This window comes from Monodon monoceros, unplaced genomic scaffold (assembly GCF_005190385.1).
Source record: "Monodon monoceros isolate NGI ecotype Baffin Bay Population unplaced genomic scaffold, NGI_Narwhal_1 Super_Scaffold_21, whole genome shotgun sequence".
Lineage (NCBI taxonomy): Eukaryota > Metazoa > Chordata > Mammalia > Artiodactyla > Monodontidae > Monodon > Monodon monoceros.
Window position 1 is genome coordinate 95,530,219 of NW_021703778.1, and position 16,335 is coordinate 95,546,553.

The following is a 16,335-nucleotide window of genomic DNA, read 5'->3' on the forward strand; positions in this document are numbered from 1 at the left end:
AGTGATCCTAGCAAAGGAACTGGGCAGACCTCATGCACAAGGAGAGTAAGGGACTATCAGCTTGGTATGAATTCAAGTGCTTGAGGTGTTTCTCAATCCCACTGCCTCAGCTTTTGATGCCTGAAATTCCATTATCAAAGATTAATTTTACTTTCATCGCCATAAAATGTTCTTTCAACCCCTAGAAAGATATCATTGAACCCTGTAAGCCACTTGTATCTTAAAACCTTAGTGTAAATGAGATTTTAATCCTTGTCTAAAAAATGTAAAATTGGAGAGCATATAAAGATTAATGGAGGTAGAGGGAAATAATGACATAAAAATGGCTCACTGAACCTAGACTGTTTCATTCTGTCCAGGACTACTTTGTTCTCTGGCTTCCAGCTCCAAGGGTCTCTTGACATGAATATGTGAGTTTCTATGACCTGTCAATTTAGATGAGTCTATTTGCATCAGTAATTGTAGCCATGGTTTACTGCATGATATAGGGTACCTATCTCAGTCTAGCTTCCATACATATTTTATCACTACTTTAAAACTTGAGATGATCTCCTGTCTTAAGTATCATTATCCCAATTTAGGAAAAAGGTCTCTTTAGTCACACAGGTAGTATGTTTGCCTGGTTTCAAAATTCATGGTCTTTACAATGTACATAAATTTCCTTAATCTATAAGGCTATGTTATAGCATCCAAATACCAGGCATCCTTTCATCCTCATTTTTAGCTTCCACACATAATTATTAATGAGCAATGTATAAAAGCGAAGATGACTTAGGGAGGTACAAGGGAAGATTCCAATCACATTCACAACCTCAGACATAGCTCTTGTTCTTATCCCTTTTTGGTATGAGATGGCGCAGTCTCTTCTTCCCATGTGATGTAGCCTTGTTGCCTCTTGTTTTTTCCTCCCCAGACATGATAATCTCCAACCTCGAATGCCTCTCCCCCTCTATTATACAGAGAAATTCATCTAGATCAAAATTATATCCCCAAATGGCATATCTTTGTTCATTTAAACCAAAGACCTGACAATTATCAGACCCTACTAGTCTTTGTAAACAAATTAGAAGCTATTTTTTGTGTTTTTAGCATGCTCTTTAAAAGTCTTAGACTCATCTTAAGGGGCTCATCATGGAAGGGTCCCAACAAATGTGGACTTTTCTCTTCATAGAATTCTCAGACCAGCTACTAAGAAAATATTCTGTGTGTTGTTTGCATTATAGTTCCATGTTCAATAGATAATAAGAGTTCACTAAATTTATGGTGGTAATCATTTCATGATGTATTGATATGTATGTCAAATAATTATGTTGTATGCCTTAAACTTATATAGTACCGTATGTCAATTATATCTCAATAAAACTGGAAAAAACAAGAATCTTAAACTTATACATGTCAATTATATCTCAATGAAGCTGGAAAAAAACAAAAAAATAGATAAGAATGGGCAACGAGGCAGGAGATGGTTTGTTATTAGTATTCTTGCTTGTTATATCGAATCATAAGGTAATTTAACTTTTCAACTTGTAACTTTCCTATCAATTTCACAAAGTTGTTGTGAGGATCAAAATAAATTACTTATTTTTTCTTTGTATTATACTTTTAACTTTAGTGTATTCTAAGGTAATAATATATATTAAAAACAACATATACTAGAATTGTATACTTTTTGCCAAGATTCCTTTCTTTCCCTCCTACCCCAGCCAACAGAACAGAGTAAAACAAAGCAGCTAGACAAACACTTGTCTCCATGACTTCAACATTTAAAAAGATGTTTATATTTCTCACCTCCCCAGCTACAACTTCGTAGTGGCACTACAGTTTTCCTCAATAACATTTTAGATGTACCATATATTAATTTATGTAAGTTTTTGTTAAATGTAATTAAAATGTTACCATATTTGGTATTATGTATTTTGATGTATTTTCCATACCTAACAATGTTAACATATGTCGTAGAGTAAAATTCAGTTAATTTGAATTCTATTAATAATAGATTATGATTTGGGAAAAGATTGTGTGGTGGTTACTTCTCATACTCAATGTTCATTTTATCAGATCACTTCTTTTGGAGTTGGAAACAGGAAGAAAGGTAGAAATGCCAGCTGTTTCATAGTCCCTAGGTTGAAACCTAACACAGATTTCCAGTTGAGTAATGAGAGAAAAGCCCACTGAAGGAGGAAGTCAGGTGGTTGCAGTTGCCCCAAATAAGTTGTTCATGTTGGCATTTCCCATTTGGAAGGCAGGTGGAACCTTCAGAGCAGGATGGTGACTTTTCCTATTTGAGCTCTGGGATTTAGAGAAGCTGCTGACAAAATTGATTTTTGATAAATTTTTGTCAACTGCTATATGAACTTGTAGCATTTCTCACCACTTTACAAAGCAACCCAGAGTTTGCAATGTGATCTAAATTTTTGGTCGTATAGGCATCATATATTTCACTTCTTGTAATGGGAATAATGTCCTGCTCCGCTGAGCTTTTCCCTTGTCCCATGTTTTCCTGTTTTCATCTTGTAGTGGATTATAGCCACTTTCTTCCATGTAGTCTTAGGTAGTGTCAGGCTTCTCCTGCTTGATGTTAAGCCTTTCTAACTTCATGATTTGGTTAAATGCCTGGCTTCTCACTAGGTGGTGACTTCCTTACAGAAAGACTGTCAAACATTTAGAGAAGAGCTAACACCTATCATTCTCAAACTCTTCCAAATAATAGCAGAGGGAGGAACACTCCCAAGCTCATTCTACAAGACCACCATCACCCAGATACCAAAACCAAACAAAGATGTCACAAAAAAGAGAACACTACAGGTGAATATCACTGAACATAGACACAAAAATCCTCAACAAAATACTAGCAAACAAAATCCAACAGCACATTTAAAGGATCATACACAATAATCAAGTGGGGTTTATCACAGGAGTGCAAGGATTCTTCAATATATGCAAATCAATCAATGTGATATACCATATTAACAAATTGAAGGATAAAAACCATATGATCATCTCAATAGATGCAGCAAAAGCTTTCGACAAAATTCAAACCCATTTATGATAAAAAAAAATCTCAAGAAAGTGGGCATTAAGGAAACCTACCTCAACATAATAAAGGCCATATATGACAAACCCACAGCCAGCATTGTCCTCAATGGTGAAAAACTGAAAGCATTTCCACTAAGATCAGGAACAAGACAAGGTTTCCCACTCTCACCACTCTTATTCAAAATAGTTTTGGAAGTTTTAGCCATGGCAATCAGAGAAGAAAAAGAAATAAAAGGAATACAAATTGGAAAAGAAGAAGTAAAATTCTGTTTGTAGATGACATGATACTATACATAAAGAATCCTAAAGACACCACCAGAAAACTACTAGAGCTAATCAATGAATTTGGTAAAGTAGCAGGATATAAAATTAATGCACAGAAATCTCTGGCATTCCTATACACTAACGATGAAAAATATGAAAGAGAAATTAAGGAAACACTCCCATTTACCATTGCAACAGAAAGAATGAAATACCTAAGAATAAACCTACCTAAGGAGACAAAAGCCCTGTATGCAGAAAACTATAAGACAATAATGAAAAATTAAAGATGATACAAACAGATGGAGAGAAGTACCATGTTCTTGGATTGGAAAAATCAACACTGTGAAAATGACTATACTACCCAAAGCAATCTACAGATTCAATGCAATCCCTATCAAACTACCAATGGCATTTTTCACAGAACTAGATCAAAAAATTTTACAATTTGTATGGAAACACAAAAGACCCCAAATTGCCAAGCAATCTTTAAATAAAAACAGAGCTGGAGGAATCAGGCTCCCTGACTTCAGAGTATACTACAAAGGTACAGTAATCAAGACAGTATGGTACTGGCACAAAAAGAGAAATATAGATCCATGGTACAGGATAGAAAGCCCAGAGAAAAACCCACGCACATGTTGTCACCTTATTTTTGATAAAGGAGGCAAGAATATACAATGGAGAAAAGACAGCCTCTTCAATACGTGGTGCTGGGAAAACTGGACAGCTTCATGTAAAAGAATGAAATTAGAACACTCCCTAATACCATACACAAAAATAAACTCCAAATGGATTAAAGACCTAAATGTAAGGCCAGACACTATAAAACTCTTAGAGGAAAACATAGGAGGAACTCTCTATGACATAAATCACAGTAAGATCCTTTTTGACTCACCTCCTAGAGAAATGGAAATAAAACCAAAATTAAACCAATGGGACCTAATGAAACTTAAAAGCTTTTCCACAGCAAATGAAACCATAAACAAGAAGAAAAGACAGCCCTCAGAATGGGAGAAAATATTTGCAAACAAAGCAACTGACAAAGGAATAATCTCCAAAATATACAAACAGCTAATGCAGCTCAATATCAAAGAAAACAAACAACCCAATCCAAAAATGGGCAGAAGACCTAAATAGACATTTCTCCAAAGAAGGTACACAGATTACCAACAAACACATGAAAGGATGCTCAACATCACTAATCATTAGAGAAATGCAAATCAAAACCACAATGAGGTATCACCTCACACTGATCAGAATGGCCATCATCAAAAAATCTACAAACAATAAATGCTGGAAAGGGTGTGGAGAAAAGGTAACCCTCTTGCACTGTTAGTGGGAATGTAAATTAATACAGCCACTATGGAGAACAGTGGAGGTTCCTTAAAAAAACTAAAAATAGAACTACCGTATGACCCAGCAATCCCACTACTGAGCATATACCCTGAGAAAACCATAATTCCAAAAGAGTCATGCACCACAATGTTCACTGCAGCTCTATTTACAATGGCCAGGACATGGAAGCAACCTAAGTGTCCACTGACAGATGAATGGATAAAGAAGATATGGCACATATATACAATAGAATATTACTCAGCCATGAAAGGAAATGAAATTAAGTTATTTGTAGTAAGGTGGATGAACCTAGAGTCTTTCATACAGAGTGAAGTGAGTCAGAAAGAGGAAAACAAATACCGTATGCTAACATATATATACGGAATCTAAAAAAAAAAAGTGGTTCTGATGAATCTAGGGGCAGGACAGGAATAAAGACGCAGAAGTAGAGAATGGACTTGAGGACACGGGGCGGGGGAAGGGTAAGCTGGAACAAAGTGAGAGAGTAACATTGACATATACACATTACCAAATGTAAAATAGATAGCTAGTGGGAAGCAGCCGCATAGCACAGGGAGATCAGCTTGGTGCTTTGTGACCACCTAGAGGGGTGGGATAGAGAGGGTGGGAGGGAAACACAAGAGGGAGGGGATATGGGGATATATGTATACATATAGCTGATTTACTTTGTTTTACAGCAGAAACTAACACAACATTGTAAAGCAATTATACTCCAATAAAGATGTTAGAAAAAAAAAGACACATTTTCTCTATCCCAGTGCCAAGTATTGTGCTACCACAAACCAGGATTTCAGAATGTTAATTTGTTCAAAAGCTGACCTGTGACATACAAAGTGCAACTAACAGTGCTAGTCGTCATTAACTTGAAATAACAAATCAACAAATGATTACATTTTAATCATGAGAATTGAGATATTCAATATAATGAACCAAATAAATTGCTTAGCAAAAAGCAAACAGACAGTGCATACAATGGTTAGCAAGAGTAGTCAGAATAGCAGATGTGCATGGAAAACCCTGCCGGAATAGTATAAGGACTATACGTTGACTTTGCCTAGGGAAGTCAGATTTGGGTCTTAAAGGACCAGTGGGACTTAAACAGCTTAAGGAAATCTCAGGCTTGGGAGATAACACATGGAAAGACAAGACAAGAAAGTGTAGGCAATTTAGGAAGATAGGTGTTCGGAGTGGAGGGACAGAGGAGATGAGACTTAAAGGCAGCAGAAAATTAAGACATACAAATGGCCAATAGGTACATGAATAGATGTTAAACATCACTAATAATTAATGAAATGCAAATCAGAAGGAGATACAACCTCACACATCAACAAGACCAGAGATAACAAACGTTAGCAAGGAAGTAGAGAAAAGGGAATGCTTGTGTACTGTTGGTGGGAGTGTAAATTGGTACAGCTACTATGGAAAATAGCTTGGAGGTTACTCAAAAAATTTAAAGAAGAACTACCATATGATCCAGCAATTCCACTTCTGGGTATATATCTAAAGGAAATGAAAACATGATCTCAAAGAGATACTTGCACTTCACGTTCACTGCAGCATTATTCACAATAGCCAAGACATCAAAACAATCTGTGTTCACTGATGGATGAATGAATAAATAAAATGTGGTGTATATATGTATAAAATAAGATACTATTCAGCCATGAGAAAGAAAAATCCTGTCATTAGAAACAACATGGACGGACCTTGAAGGCATTATGCTAAGTGAAATAAGTCAGAGAAAGACTGATGCTGTATGATATCACTTACATGTGAATCTATAAAAGGCAAACTCATAGAAACAGAAATGTAGTTACACGGGTTAGTGGGGTGGCAGAAATAGAGGTGTTTGTCAAAGGATACCAGTTATAAGATCAGTAAGTTCTGGGGAATCTAATGAGTAACATGGTGATTTTAGTTAGCAGTACTGTATTATTATATATTTGAAAGTTGCTATGTGAGTAGATCTCAAATGTTCTCACACATAAAAGAAATGGTGATTATGGGAAGTGATGGATATGTTAGCTAATGCAACAGTGGTAATCATTTTATGATATGCTAGTGTATCAAATCTATACATTATATACATTAAACAACATTATGTGTCAATTATATCAATAAAGCTGGGGGGAAAAGGGAGGCAGGGGGCAAATTAATTTGCACAATATTGATGTGAGTTTGAGATGAATGTAAAGTAACTAATACAGCGCTTAGTAAAAAGCAGACAGACAATGTATACAACTGTCAGTAGCAGGAGTAGTCAGAACAGTAGACACACACACAAAACTCTGCAGGAGTAGAGAAGACCATACAATTCACTTCACCTAAGGAAGTCAGATTTGGGTCTTAAAGGATGACTGGGAGTTCATCAAACAGCCCAGAAAGGAAATCCCAGGCTTGGGAGACAGCACGTGCAAAGGCATGGAGATAGACTATACAGCATTTAGGAGGGTGAAGGTGAGGTATGGGGGCGTGAGACTTGGAAAGGAGGCAGAGGCCAAGGTCTGAAGGATCTTTTATGCTGTAAGAAGACATTTAGATATTATTTTATTCAAACATTTTCCTATAAGCCAGTGGTTTCCATTCTGTACATGACTTACCCGGGGAGATTTTTAAAATACTTACGTTCAGCTTCCTCACAACACATGCAAACATATAGCCAGATTTTGCAAATAAAAATACAAGATACCCAGTTAAATCAGAATTTTAGATAAACACAATTTATTTTTAGTACATTTTTTTAAGGTGTAGATATGTCCAGTGCAGTATTTGGAACATACCTAAAATAAAAGTATTTGTTTGCTTGAAATTCAGTTTTAACTGGGTGTCCTGTATTTTTTTCTGGGAAACTTACCCCCTCAGAATAATCAAATCAGAATCTCCGAGGTGGGGGCCTAGCCACCAGCGTTTTTTAAAGCTCTCCAGGATTTTTATGTGCAGGCAGGGTTAACAACAATTGGTCTAAGTGATGAACAATCAAAGAGTTTCAAACAAAGGAATGACATGTTGAGAAAGATCACGGGGAAGAACGGTCTGACCAGTATAATAGAGAGTAAAGGAGGGAGAGGCTGGCGGCAGGGAGTCTGTTAAGAGTTAATGCAAGCATCCGGTGAAGACATGGCGTTGGCTTGAACTAAAGCAGTGGTAGTAGAGACAGAAAAAATGAGATTCTTGACCAGTGACAAGATGTGTTGACTAAGAACTTGTGGGAAGGGAGGGCACAGTAGGAACAGAAGTGCCCACTCATCCCTGCCAATGTCACCATTCCTTATCTTCCCCTCTCCCTCCCCACTTCTTCAGCTTGGGTTTGAGCACAGCTGCATTTTATTATCTAGGTGACCTTGGACAAGATACTTAACCTTTGTGAGACTCAATAATTCTTCCATAAAATGGTGAAGGGGTAATAGTAACCTATTTTGGAACATTACTTTTTAAGGGTTAAATGAAATACTACATTTAAAATCCTCATTATTCTGCCAGGCATGCTAAGCACTAATATGTTTTGGCCATTTATTGCTATGTTTTTGTAATTATAAATTTAATCAACCTGATTCTGATTTTTTTTTTTCTCTTCACATTCTCTCCCTAGTTCTTCCTCATTTCTGATTTCTTACTCATGTTTTCCCTTTTCTTATCCTTCAGTAATGACTTTTTGAATCCCGGAGTGTCAGGAGTTACCTTTTAGGAACAGATTTGCTGAGGCCAGTTTAGAATCATTTAAGCAATGACAAGATAGAACCAGGCTCAATACGGCAGCTATAACTAATTCTGAGACTAAATGACTGTAGAACAGCTTAGGGAATCACCAAAGTATTCCATTATTCCACTCTTTGGATAGCCAGTGTCACAACATCACAGGTTCCAAAAATGTCAGAGTAGAAAGAGACTTTAGAACGTATAGACCTACTATGATAATATATAAATCAATATGATAGCTGCACTTAGGCACAAGATTTTGTACTTAATTCTCTTAACCTGTAACGATCTCACTCCAAATCCAGTATTCTGGAGAGGCTGTAGATAAAGTAGCTAAGAGGGCAAGCTCTTCATCAGACTCTGAATCAAAAATAATAGGGTCAGGGCTTCTCTGGTGGCGCAGTGGTTGAGGGTCCGCCTGCCGATGCAGGGGACACGGGTTCATGCCCCGGTCTGGGAAGATCCCACATGCCGCGGAGCAGCTGGGCCCGTGAGCCATGGCCGCTGAGCCTGTGCGTCCGGAGACTGTGCTCCGTAACGGGAGAGGCCACAACAGAGAGAGGCCCGCGTACCGCAAAAAAAAAAAAAAAAAGGGTCAAAAAGTCATTTTGGGGGCAATCTGGGAAATTTGCATATAGACTGGCTAGTAGATGACGTTACTGAAATGTTTATTTTTATGCTGTGGCAATGGCATTGTGGTTAAATGGGAGAATGTTCTTATTTTCAGAAGTATCATAATGACTAACTTACTTTCAGGTGGTTTAGCTATCTGAAAAAGTATGTGTGTGTTTGTTGTATACTACTTTAAAAAAATAATTCTAAATGTTAAAGAAGCATCAAAGAAAGTAAGTTTTAAAAAGTAATAAATGACTATTGTTACCAAAAAAAAAAAAAAAAAAGAGGGAGGAGCAGGCTCTGGAATCAGATCAGGTTCCAATCCTAGTTGGCAACACTGGACAAGTTAGAAAACCTCCCTAAGCCTCAGTTTCCTTATCTATAGAAAGAGGTTAATAATTGTAATAATACCTACCTGTTATTCCACTGTCATCATTGTAATAATTGAATAATAAAAGTGAAGTGCTTAGCACCAGGGTCTGGCCCATGCCAAGAGCCCAACTGGAGTTCTTGCCCCAGCGTAATCTCAGAGCACATGGGAGTAAAATCAGGAAAATGCTCTGTTCAATCCATGGTTTCTGTCAGATCACTTTTATTCCTTAACTTTTTAAATTGACCTGTCTGCAAGAAACTGGGACATCAGTAAAAAGCTGGACCACTCTTTTGTGGGATAAAAAAGTACAAACAGAAAGCCCCTTACTATAGAGGAGGTAGCATAAAGGTGGCATTTCCCCTCACTGTCATCTCTAGAGCCAGCAATAAGCAAATCATAAAAAAATTTGCTTGGAAATTTCAGCTCCACAGTAATAGCTGAAACAAAGGTAGAAAATGGCAGCTCTCTGTGTAATAACTAAGTCTCTTGTTATGTGATGCTGTATTAAATATAAAACATTTTCATTTCCTTTGTATAGGAAATTCAATAGGACCTGAAAAGGGGGTCAACCAAGTACTGTGACTCCCACAATAAAATGTGAGTGGTGCTAATAATCCTTTTTAAACTCTGGAGTGACTGCAAATAACCAAACAGATAAAATGTAGCTTTCATAAAACTCGAGGTTTGGTGGAGAATTAGCACGAGACTGGTGCTTGCTACTTGCTAACGGAAGGCTGGCCAAGAGCTCAGATTTATGCCATGAAATTTAAATGGTTTTCTCCTGAGGTTTCCTTCACAATATCATTGTATGCGGCTGAGTTAGTTTATTGGCACTTTTGTATGGGGATTGTTTTTGGAGGAGTGGGGAGTGTAGGGGGTAGGGGCGAGGGTAACCTATTTCTTTAAGAAACTCAGCACTTATGGGGCTCTAGGGGATTTTAAAGCAGGGAATCTGGAAGAGTAACACATGCAAGAGTCTCCAAATGGTGAGGCAGAATCAAAAACATTTACAAAATTACGTTGGGGAAAAAAATAACATGGTAAGATCACAGTTCTTTTGTTGGGGTGTTTATAACATAACACATGGCTTCATCTCACTAGGCTTCTGAAATTAGAATGATATTGCTAGAAGATTTTTATGGATCAGGCTTTGAATTTGAATGCAAGTTTGCAGGGAATTTTGTACAAAGAAACCTCAAATTGAATTCAGACCTGGGTATTCTAGCAGCCAGCAAAGGTTATTCACGGTGTGTCCAATACAATGTCACTAACTAACTTAGAAACAGGAGGTCACAGACAGAAGTTAAGGAGGGTTAGGCCTATAAGCAATTCAAGCAGAATTTAATTACCAAAAGGGTAGCTGAATAATGGCGCTCATAGCTAAAGGCAGCAATAGATGCAGGGATTGTAAATCAGTTCAAGAAAGGGAGAGAAAAAGAAAATCAAAAAGAAAAACAAATCAGCTTTCTTAAAAGTATCCTAGGGTTAACTGAGCAAGCCTCAATGGATCAGAGAGTCAAGGCTTTATCCTTTCAACATCCCTGTGCTTTGAAAAAGACACCTAAACAGCAGTTCATTGATTTCCACAAAGGCCAAAGACCTGTGTCATCCACCCAATTGAATTCTTTTGTGCTGTACATGTGCTTACCCTATACTGTCTATCCCCTTACAATTTTATCTCCCCATGTATACATTTCTCACACCCTGGGTAGGACACAATTATTCCATTCTTGCCAACATGCACTATATAATCACCTTGGGAACTGACATTTCATTTTTGCCCTTGCAATACACAAGAGGAATTCAAGGTCCATGTCCTCAGTGTCTTTAATGTTTCATTCCTTCCGTGCATTTCAAGGGTAGTAGCTAAATGCAAGAAAGAATTCATCTCAAGCTGGAACTTAAAAAAAATGCACATCCAATAATAATTATGCTGTTTTTAAAATGACTGTATTCCTGGACAAGGAAATAAAAAGCAGCAAGGCCAACATTAAAATGCCAAAATAGCAGAGGATGCCTGTGAAATGGAGCTTACAATGGGACTGCCAGAAAGCTTGAGCTAACATTAGAAGCATGTGAAAGTTGGCAACCCAGGCTCACGTGGAGCTAAAGAAAGTGTTTTTGTATATTCCAGTTCCTGTTGGTTCTGATCCCTTGAATGTTGCTCGGGGTATTACACTCCCAATTCCAAACAAATTTCAGCTAAACCTCAAAATATTTTCAACTATAAGAAACCAAACATGATTTCTCCTAAGCATAATACATCAGCTCAAATTTCAGTAAAGCTTTAAGAATCTACGTAGAACACTGAGGTGTTAACAATGTCCCTAGGAAAGAGCTAACCATTCTCGTGTCTAATTTTTAATGGTTTTATTTTTTTTGCTATCTATAAATGCTTTATGTTTTCTGATTTTATATTTTTAAGCTATTTCCCTCCTACTGCCCTGTACCTCTCAACCAAGCATTCCATGCTTTTGAATCAGGCTGCTTATTTAAAAAAAAATAACCCAATTGACATTTATTGGACAGGTGGTAGGCAGGCGTCTCCTCTATAGGGAGAGAAAATGATTTTAGGTGTTTTCCCCACTCTCCTGCCTTTCTGACTAAGTGAATTTCAGTCCCTGATCCAAATCACAAAGGTCATCCATTAGCAGAAAGCAGAAACTAATTTGGCTTTTCCTGGCACCTTTCATACTCAGTGACTGTCTAATAGTTTGCATAGGGAGAAGGTGGAGCCTTGGAGAATGCTTTGTATGCAGGTTGCACATTAGAATGTCACCGTATTCTTAGGGCCAACTTATAACATAACTTTAGACATAAGAATCTATTGAGAGAAGGTGGCTGTTAATTTATTAACTGGCAGGCTTTACCTTTAACTGTCTTTTTAAATTTAACTGGGTCTCAAATAACTATTTTACTCTTCATTATTAACCATAAAACAACAGCTACACAAGTAGATTAATGGTGCATTTTTTTCCCTTTTGTCACACTGTCTTCTCTCCTCTGTCATTAGTTCAACACTTCAAAACAGTAGGCCTAGGAAAGATGAGAGTTTTAAACCAATATTTGATTGGCAATATGGTTACTGTGACATCCTAGATATAGATGGAATGTGTGAGGTGGATTTACCCTCCGCTTTCCAATGGCTTCTCTTACAGAAAAAAAAAGAGAACAGATTAAGAAAACCTAGAAGAATAAAGGTGAAGAATCTGCTGATGCAGCCCTACATGAAGAACTGCATTACTTATTTTTAGATTTATGCTTAGAAGACAAAGAAATCTATATGAGCCCTTGCCTGTCTGCATCTTTCCTCTAAGCTCTTAAAAATAACACATATATATACACACACATATATATATTATATTCAGTGCAATCACTTTGATATTATTCCAGAGAAATACTTTTTCATTCTCCTATTGATTTATAAATTCTTACTTTTCTTACACTTGTCAAAACTTTTCACTTATAACCCAAGAGCTAGGAAGCCAAAACAAGTACTGTCCTGAGTGTCATTGTGTGGTGATCCTAAGTAGCCCCTAAACACTTTTGTCAATATTTATTGATGGGATCCACAGGCACTCTGAGTGATCCCACTCTGGAGTGGCATAAACCCATGGCAGAGAGGTGGTCCAGCTATAGGCCAGAGTTGGTGAGGCAGCGACAGGATGCTCAGGGGCCATTGACAAAATGTCAAACATTTCAAATTTCTGACTAGCTCTCTGGCTAATGCCATGCTAAGCAGAAACATGGCTATTTCCTCCAAGGAACCAACAGACACACAGACACACAAACACACAGAAATAAATAGAGGTTCTGTCTTTTCTTCTCCTCCAGTTGCTGTCTCACATGCACGAGTGTGTGTGCGTGTGCACGCGCACGCGCGCACACACACACAGTCTACAGGGAAATTAAGCAGTGCCAATGTAACAGTGTACTGAGAAAGTTCTTGGATAAATTAACAACGCAATTACATTACATGACATGCCACAAGATGGATGAGGAAAACTTGGCTGGTATTATGTTCTGTTTTCAAATTGCAATTTATTTGAGGGTTTTAATGGATGCCTTATTAAAACATCTCGGCCCTGGTCAGGTTTCAGCATATGTCACAGTGGCCTGTGATTGATGACACCCTCTGCTGCTTCTCTTGCACATTTGCAGGGAATTTAAGCAAAGAGGGAATGAGCTGAGGCCCAGCTTTGTATTGATCGTGTGGAGGTGCACTGCCTGGGAGCACAGTCTAATAACATTCTCTTAGCTGAACTGCTTCACATGAAGGCATTTATTACAAGAACTAAAATGTTATATTGCTCAGAATAAAAGGATATTGTACAAACAAAAGAGTTAGCACTGAGTGGGGGAGACTGAGAGAGGCTATGGCATGCTCCAAAACCATGCCTTGTTATCTTTCACAGGCCACATTTCTAAGCATTGATGGAAAAAAATGAATAAAGCTGTGCTTAAAAAGGTAAATTCTGTGAGCTTTATTTTTGCTTATTTCAACCAGTTACAAGTAACAGCTGAATTTCATGAGAAAAAGATGCCAGGTGGGGACTGAGAGGTGAGCAGCCTTAAAGTCATTTGGAAAATAAGTATCAAAACGGATCTCAGGACATTATTTGTAGTGCCATCGGAAATCTCTCATTTCATATATGCCATAGTTAATTTTTTTGACATGCTCCCATCAAAACAGCAAGAGCTATTCGTACCTAAGGAGTAACTGTACTACCACCCAAACAATAGAAATTTGATAGACTTTTGTCACATTTTAATTATAAAAGGGTTCCATTTGAAATTTTATTACTTGAAGTTTTATAAGCCTTTTTGTTTATTGTCAAGAAATTTATATTTCATACTGCTTACTCAAAAAGCATGAATCCATTTACATATGTCATATACATGTGTACATCTAGTCATAGAAAAAAGACTAGAAAGATACAAAATAAAAGGGTAATGCTAGTTATCACTAGCAAAATAATTATTGTAATTTCTTTGTGCTTTTCTGTAGTGTAACTTTCTGCAATAAACACATTACTTTTAAAAATAAAAAAGCATTTCAGACATTTGTAACATCTTGATTTTTAAGAGTAATTAGACAAATAGGTATCCTTTGAAAGAGTCTAGAAAAAATATAATCAAGGAAAATGATTCATTTTGCAGTAATATTTGAGCCTTTCTTAGCAGAATCTATGCATTGCAAATTTTAAAAGAAATCAGTAACAGTTGAGACAGAATGAAAATATCCCTATGCAATACAAAAAGTTTTAAAAAACTAAAAATAAGAGTGTTGCATTTCCAAACTCTGATAATGTTAAGGTTTGTCACTCAGTTCAAAGGATTTTTTTTTTTTTGCTTGACCTGCTATGATTGCTATTATTTGAACTGCCACATTTATTATTTTGTTAGCCTTTGAGGGCCTATAAAAATCTCACCTAATTATATTGGAATCACCTAGCATCACAGCCAAAGCCAAAGAAGATGAGAAAATGGCCAACAGCTTTTCTCAAAATGGAAGAAAAAAAGTTAAAGAATGAACAAACAGCAGAAACCAAGAACACTCAGGAAAGCCAGCTTTATGAGTCTCCCAAGAAATGGATAGAGAAAACATTTTTTAAACGTTGACAGAAACTGTTAAGTTGTAAAAATGGATTTCCTAGCATTGTCAGTTGAATGTACCTTCTAATGTACAAAACACCAAATTTACAGTCTTTGAATAGATTGTGACAGCTTTGGTGGAGTGATGCTGTGCGAGAAAAGGGAAATGTTACTTAACCTCCAAGGCCTCTTTTTCTCTTGGATTTTAGATTTCATGTTCCTCTTCTGTCTTCTCATGGCCCCTTATTTTTTGTGACTGAATATTTATCTGTGTATCAATAGGGAATAACTTTCTTTTTACCATGAAAATAGTTGCATAATATCACAAACTATGGGTTCCTTTGTTCTAGAATGAAGACCAATTCTCCAAATCTGGAAAATTACTTAACTTCAATTCAATGAACATTTATTGAGCATCATCTACCTGTAAAGCAGTGTGCCTGGTAGTAGCAACATAATTCTTTGCCTCTTTGTGATGATAGCCAACTTTAAAAGCAAGGATCTTCTCACTATAAATTGCCTACATCCACACATGCCACAATTTAACCACCCATCAACCCCAGGTTAGAACTGAAGCAATAAAATGACAAAAAGCTACTGCCCTTAAAGTGGTAAGGACAGAAACATGTATCAATACGCAGTTCAGCCTGTGAGAAGAGCTATGGGTGGAAAACAAAATTAATGCATTGTCTTTTAGGATAATTCACGTTGTATGTGAATTTTACACCAAGTTTCCAATAGCATAAAGCAGGTGATGAGCTCAGAGCAGATGTGAAAGGAGAGCAACAGCACATGGCAAATGTCAGAACAACATTGGGAGGCACTGGGGTAGCGCAATTTACAAGAGCAGAGTCCCCGTATGGCATGGGGAACAGAATGTAGAAACATGGGGCTAAGGGAAAAAATAGACACACAAAAAAGTTCAGGAGAATACAGGAATAAAGAAGGAATGCTGTGTACGCCTTAAACGAATACAACATTCTATGTCAATTATATTCAATGAAACTGGGAAAAAGAATGCTGCTCAGGACACAAAGTCTTCAAATACTGTAACTATTCTTTGAGTAACTTCTAGACTGAGCTCCGTACAACGTATGTGAAAAGTAAATGGAAACTCAGATTCCTACCCAGAGGTGGCTAAGTTAATACCACTGTCTGTCTCATGAAATGTTCTATCAACTACTCTCTGGTAAGGAATATTTGATAACCAAAGCGAATTAACATACATATGATTCACTCGTAACTTCTAAGTGAATCTGCGTAAGTATGTTCACGGTGGTTGTGTGTTCTTCTCAAGTAATCCCTTTGCATTTTCAAAGTCCCTATGTTATTTTTGGGTCCTTGGTTGCATTAGCGACTAATTTTGGCTAGATTAGTAAAAGGCAATTTCCTGGAAAACT